General features: G+C 43.2%; 1 long non-coding RNA gene across 1 annotated transcript; it reads left to right on the top strand.

The window, feature by feature from the left end:
* Nucleotides 1–305: 305 nt before the first annotated feature.
* LOC120395803 lies at nt 306–8361 on the top strand. Its single transcript, XR_005592803.1, has 3 exons — nt 306–356; nt 7775–7806; nt 8188–8361. It is a non-coding gene; the product is annotated as an uncharacterized LOC120395803 (long non-coding RNA).
* The last annotated feature ends 259 nt before the right edge of the window (nt 8362–8620 follow it).

Raw genomic sequence — 8620 nt, 5'->3', positions numbered from 1 at the left:
TCAGGTACAACAGTAAAAAGGCCAAACAATGTTAATGGCTTATTTAGAAAATGCACAAAAGCATAAGGATAACCCCAGGAACTGTGTACAATAGAAACCTCTCAGAGATAGCACTACACAGTGGGAACTGTTTGACCCAGGTCACAGTGAAAGAGCTTTCCAGAAGTGGGAAGCAGATATACAATGTACTATGACATCATGATGATACCTCACTCTCCCTACAATAACACACCTGAGGGGTCAGGACTGGGAAGTGATGGTCCCAGGGTAGAGGGATTTTTAGCCTGTGTATGAAAACCTGGAAAAGCCAAGGCAACTTGTGCCTGAAGAATCTGCCAGCCTGTTTATCACTCAGGGTGAGAATTTGCTGATTCATAGCCTACCTATCTAGTGTGTTAAGATCAGTTTGCGGTTTTGATTATTTACTAAGGTAATCTGCTTTGATCTGTTATCCCTTATAATCACTTAAAATCTATCTTTTGTAGTTAAAAACTTGTTTTTGTTTTGTCTAAAACCAGTGTGTGGAAATTATAACTATGGGCAGAAAGCTGTTGCATATCATAGACGATTCGTGTTGGAAGAGATTTCAGAAGGTCATCTAGTCCAACCCTCTGCTCAAAGCAGGACCAACCCCAATTAAATCATCCCAGCCAGGGCTTTGTCAAGCTTGGCCTTAAAAACCTCTAAGGATGGAGATTCTACCACCTCCCTAGGTAACCCATTCCAGTGCTTCACCACCCTCCTAGTGAAATAGTTTTTCCTAATATCCTACCTAGACCTCCCGCACTGCAACTTGAGACCATTGCTCCTTGTTCTGTCATCTGCCACCACTTAGAACAGCCTAGATCCATCCTCTTTGGAACCCCCTTCAGGTAGTTGAAGGCTGCTATCAAATCCCCCCTCACTATACTCTTCTACAGACTAAACAAACCCAGTTCCCTCAGCCTCTCCTCAAAAGTCATGTGCCCCAGCCCCCTAATCATTTTCATTGCCCTCCGCTGGACTCTCTCCAAATTATCCACAACCCTTCTGTAGTGGGGGGTCCAAAACTGGACACAGTACTTCAGATGTGGCCTCAGCAGTGGCAAATAGAGGGGAATAGTTACTTCCCTCAATCTGCTGTCAATGCTCCTACTAATGCAGCCCAATATGCCATTAGACTTCTTGGCAACCAGGACACATTGTTGACTGTTCTTTCATGACTGAGGGCTGCTCACCTACTCCTCAAACTGAGCTGTCCAGTGTGGCAGTCTGGGAGCTGACCTTGTCTGTGAAGACCGAGGCAAAAAAAGCATTGAGTACTTCAGCTTTTCCCACATCATCTGTCAAAGTAAAAACTATTTCCCCATGCTAATTTTCTTCCCCTACTGTTACTCACACCTGCTTGTCAACTGTTGGAAATGGGACATCCTGATTATCACTACAAAAGTTTTTTTTTCCCGCCTGCTGATAATAGCCCACCTTAATTGATTAGTCTCATTATAGTTGGCATGGTAACACTCATTTTGTTTATGTTCTCTGTGTATATATATCTTCCTATTGTATTTTCCACTGCATACATCCAGGCCAGCTTTTGGAAGTGTGGGGCCCAAATCAAAGAGTTTCGACGGGGCCCCGGCAGAGATGACTAAAAAAAAAAAACACGTAAAAAAACACGTGGGGCTTGTATTCACTGGGCGGTGCTCTGAGTCTTTGGCGGCACTTCAGCAGTGGGTCCTTCACTCGCTCCAGGTCTTCAGTGGCACTGAAGGACCCGCTGTTGAAGTGCCGCCGAAGACCCAGAGTAAGCGAAGGACCCACCGCTGAAGTGCTGCCGAAGATCCGGAGCGAGCAAAGGACCCGCCCCTGAAATGCCGCTGAAGACCCAAAGTGCCGCCAGGTGAGTAAAAATTAAAAAGGTGCCTCTAGCCAGGGAAGGGATTCTCACTGGGCGCGGGGCCCTCTTAGGCGTGGGGCCCAATTCGGGGGAATTGGTGGAATAGGCCTAAAGCCGGCCCTGCATGCATCCGATGAAGTGGGTTTTAGCCCATGAAAGCTTATGCCCAAATAAATGTGTTAGTCTCTAAGGTGCCACAAGCACTCTTAGTTCTTTTTGCTGATACAGACTAACACGGCTACCACTCTGAGAACAAAAAGCATTACTGGTTTTAGTTTTGATTTTAGTTTCACCACCTGCAGGTACAGAGGAAGATTAAAACCTTCATAGGCAGGTTTTATAAGGACACATATTTGATTTTAGAGGGAGAAGTAGACATAGGAATGAAATAAAAGAAAAAAATAGGATAAAAATGTGATCAATTGCAGCTAGAGAGGAGAGGGGAGGAAAAGAACAAGACATGATTATTCATCTCTAAAGAGCAATGTGGGCACTGGTGAGCAAGGGTGCAGAGTTATATAAAGGCCAGTACCTGTGGCCACAGTGGGACCAGCAGAAGTACTTTGGCAGCTCATCTCTGAAATATCTGTTGGATCCAAATGAGAAATCTGCAGCCATGTATCTGACACTCAAGTCTGAATGTCCTGAATGAACTGTAGGCTTCTGGTGGATGACAGCTATTTGGTATGATCACTTTGCAGGACTGGAAGCCTGATCCTCAGCTGGGGTAAGTTAGTGTAGTTCAGGGATTGGCATATTTGACACACAGCCCACCAGGATAAGCCCCCTGGTGTGCTGGGTCGGTTTGTTTACCTGCCACGTCTGCAGGTTTGGCCAATTGTGGCTCCCCTGGCCCCAGTTCGCTGCTCCAAGCCAATGGGGGTGGCGGGAAGCAGCGGCCAGCAAATCCCTCTGCCTGGGCCACTTCCCACAGCCCCCATTGGTCTGAAGTAGCAAACTGCGGCCAGTGGGGGCCGTGATCAGCCGAATCTGCGGATGTAGCAGGTAAACAAACCGGGCACGTGCCAAATGTTGCCGCTCCCTGGTGTAGTTCTACTGAAGTCAACAGAGCTATGCCAATGTCCACCAGCTGAATGTCCTTCCATCTTCTGAATGGACTAGAAATGGACTAAATGACCTATCTAAACAACTGAGGACACAGATGGAAAAGCAAGAGAAAGTAAGGTGCATGGAATTCACATCATACACAACAGCAATACAAGCTGAGATAGAACTAATCTAGCTTTTTCCTCACCAGGCTCCTGCATAAACAGTTGCTAAAATGCATTACATCAACAGAACAATATAAATGGAAGACTAATTAGTTTACTAAACTGATTAATAGGAAATAATGGGGCCACTTTCAACGCATGCACAAATAACTCTTTTGTATTTGAAAAGCAGCCAAATACAAATCAACATATCCTTAAATGAAATATTAGAGAGCAGGAAGGAGAGTCTTGCGCTCAGTTCTTACTCTATAGGATATGAATAACACCCTTTGGCTTCAATAGCAGTTTCATGTATCATGCAGCAGGAGAACAGGTACCCAGGCAAGTAAAAGGCATTGTACTCTATCTACTTCTCCTTATATCAGCACACACACTAGGGTAAAAAAAAATACCTGTACAAAATGGATGGTTTAGATCTTACTCTTTAATGCTCTAATGTGCATTATAGTTTAATTGGGGCTTTTTCCTTCCTATCAGTTGCTTGAGATAACTGTTGCATGGCATTGAGAAAGCAGACTGGATGCTGTGACAGGTTGCTGACCCATTTGTAGTGCTGGGGTCATTAAGAGTGCATCTGCACTGGAATAAAAGACCTGTGGCATGGCAGCAGCTGGCCAGCAGCAGCTGACTCAGGCTCGCAGGGCTAAAACTTGCTGTGTAGATATCTGGGCTCAGGCTGGTGCCCGGGTTCTGGGACCATCCCCCATCATGAGGTTGCAGAGCTCAGACTCCAGTCCAAGTACAAACATTTACAAAGCAATTTTTTAGCTGTACAGCACGAGCCCCGCGAGCCCATCAGATGACCTGGGCCAGTCACGGGTGTTTCATTGCGGTGTAGACATACCCTAAGACTGCATCTGATGTAGTGCCATGGATGATGCTTTGTAAAGCTAACAGCAGCATGAGCATTACTATAATCATACACCAGTAACCTACAGTACATATACACAGGGTGAAGAACACTGTTATTTTGTGTATGGTCAGAGGAATCCTCACATGCTCTCCCAATCATAAGAACATAGGACGGGAAGGTGCCCCCTGGGTCATCAAGTCAAATCCCCTGTTATTGCAGGCAACCCTTAATACAATCCTGTTCATAAACTTAGCAAACTCCATCTTAAAAGTAGTTAGGCTTTTCGCCCCCACTATTCATATTGGAGGACTGTTGCATAACATCCCTTTCCTGATGGTTAGAAACCTTCTTCTAATTTCCAGCCTGAATTTATTCATGGCCAATTTATACCTATCCCTATCTTGTCTTCTGCAATGCTATTATTATGACTTTTTGGGTCTTGACCTCTCATTCACTGGCATGCACTCACAGTGGATAAAGTAGTAAATCAGGAGTGCCTGCTGCTAATCTCCTCACCCCTGTTTTGAGTTCTTGTATAAACAACATATTGTTTAAATTTGATCCAGTAAATTTAGATGATAACAATTCCAGGATAATGAAGAGGGAGCCTTTCTTTTGAACATCATCTATATAACACCTTTATTCTCATTAGACCTCCTTCAATGACACATCCTTTAACTGAAGCATCTTTAACTGAGGTTGTCTTTAAAAATGTGTCGTTAAAACAGTGCCTTAACAAATGCATTCTGAAATGCAATTCTGCTCTGAAAACATTGAACACAATGGGGTACAATGTTTCTCTTGGTAATTCCAGAGCAAATAAGCTATTTACAAATCAAAATGTGTCAGTGTTTTTCGTCTAACTGGCAGTGCTGCAGAATGAATTTAGGGTCTGAAACTCAATATGTGCTCTCAGTATGCAGGTATCAACACTAATAATCCTGAGCCCAACTTCATCTGAGATCTAGGTGGACAGAGTTATGAGCAGAGTGGCAGGATGATCCAGTGGCTAGAACACTAGTTTAGGACTTGCTATACCTGTGTTCAAGTCCCTGCTTTACTATAATCTTCCTTTGTGACCTTAGGAAACTATCTCTTTGTGGCTCAGGTCTCCGTCTCTTATATGGTGATGATAATATTTCCCTCCTTCACAGGGATATTGTGAGGATAAATATATTAAAAGTTGTGAGGTACTGAGATACTGCAGTGATGGGGACATATAAGCACCTAAGACAGATAGACTGGAGCTGCAATATATACCTTAATGCATCCTGAAGTAAAATGCCTAAACTAGAATTTAGTTAGTAGGTGAGCCAGAAAATAATCTGGCTTACTCTGTGAGTTACACTGGCTCTATAAAGAAATATAAAGTAGCAAGAACTTATTTTGTGCCCCCAAATCAGCAAATGTGTCTTTGTATAGGTCTGAACAGACTAGATCTGCTGAAAAAGAAGGTGCCACTCAAAAAAACAAGGTTATGCTTTTTTTTTTTTAAACTCATAACTTTCAAAATACTGGACCATTGTGGACCCTTCACTCCACACTTATGTAATAGTTCTACGAAGGGGCCAGTTCTGCCCTACAGCCCTGACCTGTTATGAGCCAGCCAGAGGAGAGGAGACGGTCTCTCTTTACCCTCTCCCCCCTCCACCAAGACCTGGTTTAGCTGTCAGGAAACCCCAGCTTGAGTTCTTACTCTCAGGCCCTTGTCCCAGTGGAGGATGGAAATGCCCACTCCAGAGCAGGAACTCAGATATGGTTAAGCAGGAATGGGTACCTGATTTACAGGCCGCCTGGCTCTGAAACAGTTGATTGACCCAGTTACTATTGAAAGAAGGCCTGTGGGGCAGGACTGGGAGGAGACAATGTGACAAGGGCTATGGATATGTGCTGCTATAGAGACACACAAGCTCCAACACAGTCTGAGCACAGAGCAATCGTAGGGGAAGCCTGGATGCATTACCAAATAGCCCACAGATAGAGGCTACTGGAATCACCGAAACCAAACACAGCCAGCAGCTAGCTTAAAGCAGTGCTGAATACTCTGAAATTAGCAAAACACTTGCCTCGGTGTAGTTAAGGATAGTGCCCATATACGGCCCAGCTTTGAAAGATCCCAGCCAGGAGAAGCATAGTCATGGCACCTAATGAAGTGCAGGGTAGGCAATACTCATATCCAGCAGGGATTGAGTAATTTTAGGTAAGGTTGTCTGCCGGATGCTGGACTAGACAGCAGCTCTGCATCTTCCATTCCAGGCAGCCTGGCCTAGAGCTCCAGCCACAGCAAAAGAAGCCTTGATCATCATCCCGACTTACAAGGACAAATGCCTGGTGATGCAGTGGTTATCTGGATTCGACACTATAAACTTATACTGCACTGATGCATTGGCCACTAATGCAAGAAGGGCTGGAGGTAGCTAATTCTTAATGTGCGGCTCATGGAGCAAGATCAGTGGGACAGGTTAGACTATTTGATTTTTGGATATGTAGCAATTTTTTTTCTATGTATGCATTTGGAATTCAGTGTGTTGTACTTCCAAAGTATTGTTGCTAGTATTACTTATACATGCAGCTCCCTTCAGGTCATTTAATGATTTCTTTTAGTGATTCTGGCTGTGCTCCTGTCCACTAGGTAGCTGATACATTTTTGGGGATACATCTGAGGGTTATGATGACTTCTAGGAAAATTCCTGCCTCCCCAAAGGTTGTGGAAGGGCATCAAGAGGTTCATACCTTAGTAAGGAGGTGAGTAAAGAAAACCAGGGTGTCCCCACCGTACCAGTTTACTTCAAATTTCAACAATTTTTCCTTTCTTGATAAGAAATGTGCAAAACTAGCCACATTTAAGGTATTTAGTTTCAGCCATCTTTGAACAATATATGTGTACAATTTCCAAGTAGAATATATAAGAAATACATAATTTATCCCGTTGACACAAACCAAAATAATGAACTGATTCTGTACATCCTTTCTTCCCAAATTAATATTTGCACAGAGCCCATACTTAGAAAAATTACAGAAAGAATTTGATATATGCAGTGTAATTGTAGCCATGATGGAGAGACAAGGTGAGCGAGGTAATATCTCTAGTTGGTCCAATAAAAGATATAATCTCACTCACTTCATCTTCATAAAGAATTTGAGACAGTTCTGAGCAACTGAAGAAAGGAAGTTGGAATGGAATTTGGAGCTCAGACTAACTGTAGTGCTACCAGTGACTGCAATGCTGAGCAAACAGGATACAACCCAAAGGTGGGAGAAGGGGGTTGAAAATTATGCAAAAATTATCTGGTTCTTGCTATCATGAAAACATCCAGCAAAAGGCATTGTTTCTGTTGTCACCTCAGTCAGTCACTCAGCAGCCTGAAAGTTTAAACCCCACAGAATAATCCAAGTCTGTTGTTTGGCAACACTGGTTGTCAGGGTAACACAAGCCAGTGCCACTTCTCTACTTGCTGAATGCTCTCACTTGAATACAGAAATCAGGGTCCTGAACTGACCTGATGGCCCTACAGAAGACATACATCATGGTATGAAATCTCTGCTTTATAATGAAACACTGATGTGTTCTGAAAGTTGAAATGTGTTTTTATTTTTGCAACGTTCCCTGATGGGCTGCAGTTCATTTCATTTACAGTAATGTGACTGGGAGAGGTTGTAGAGCGTTTGACATAATGGTCAAGAGACTACTGCATATGCTACTGTTGCACTTTCATTTGTCTATTTTCTTTTGACAAGTCCAGGTACCAGATCTAATGCTGAGGGACCAGGATCTCCTTTTGGCTAACAACTGGGTATCTATCTATTTCACAGATGCAGAATCAGATGGACCCACTGGAGACCAGGTAACTTATTTAAATAGTAGTATGGAATTTTTAAATAATTTGGTATGAAGAAATATTGCCCATTAATTGACGCACACTGAAGCTGAGTTATATAGAAGACTTTCAAGGACCCCTATGAAAGATGTACAGTCTAGGCCAAATCTGAATACTCCCTATAATAATGCTAAGCATATTGATGAAAGGCTAGTTTGCTGTATTGCAAAGAAAGCAAAGTTGGAAGACACAGGGGGGTTATATATTTTCTATGGTAGCAGTTTACAAACTGTGGTCCATGGACCACTGGTGGTGTGTGGATAGGTGGCTAATCCTAAGGGGCCCGATCCAAAGCACATAGAAGTGAATGGAATGACTCCTGTTGTCTTCTTGTGTGCTTCGTATCAGACTTCTGATGTGAGATGAACTGAACCATTGGTAAATGGGAGGAAGAGCCAGTTTGAGTAGCCCTGCAAGGGCTGCTGTGCAATAAGAATAGAGGACTCAGGAGCACCATCATGGATGAAATACCCTGGCAGGGGAGCTATGTCCCAGGAAGAATGAGAGAAAAGAGACAATGCAGCCGTGCAGTAAATCCAGAGAATAAACAATCAACCAACAGGGTAGCATACACAGAAAATCAGCCAGGGTTGAAAAATAAATGAAAGAAAAATGGGTAAGTGTCAAGGCTTATAAAATAATAACAAGGAAGGAAATAGAAGTTTGAGAACTCCTGCCCTGTGATTAAATATACTCTCTACTTGTAAATATTGATGAGCTCATCTCTGTGTAAGATCCAAACCCAACTTTAAAAAGAGATCTGGTTAGTGACATCGATATG

Source organism: Mauremys reevesii, linkage group 1 (assembly GCF_016161935.1).
Source record: "Mauremys reevesii isolate NIE-2019 linkage group 1, ASM1616193v1, whole genome shotgun sequence".
Lineage (NCBI taxonomy): Eukaryota > Metazoa > Chordata > Testudines > Geoemydidae > Mauremys > Mauremys reevesii.
The sequence above is the reverse complement of the archived record's forward strand: the minus strand, read 5'-3'. Positions and strand labels throughout refer to the sequence as shown.